Here is a 242-nt window from a genome sequence, read left to right on the forward strand (position 1 = left end):
CTGTTCCCCTCCTCCTCTGAGCGCAGAATAAAACTTCCCCCTCCCAGGTCTCTTGAGGGAGTTGGGAAGTTTCCCTGTGCCCTCTGGCAGGGAAGAGCGCGAAATGGCGGGAAGGAGGGTTTAAACGCAGCTCCCTCTCGGGGGTTGTGCCCGGTGGGATCTACAACTTTCCCCTGACCAGCGGGGAGTGTCCCGGTTTGGTTGATTTCTGTGCCGGCTAATGCTGGAGGAGTCTCCATGGC

This window comes from Acanthisitta chloris, unplaced genomic scaffold, assembly GCF_000695815.1.
Source record: "Acanthisitta chloris isolate BGI_N310 unplaced genomic scaffold, ASM69581v1 scaffold43281, whole genome shotgun sequence".
Classification (NCBI taxonomy): Eukaryota; Metazoa; Chordata; class Aves; order Passeriformes; family Acanthisittidae; genus Acanthisitta; species Acanthisitta chloris.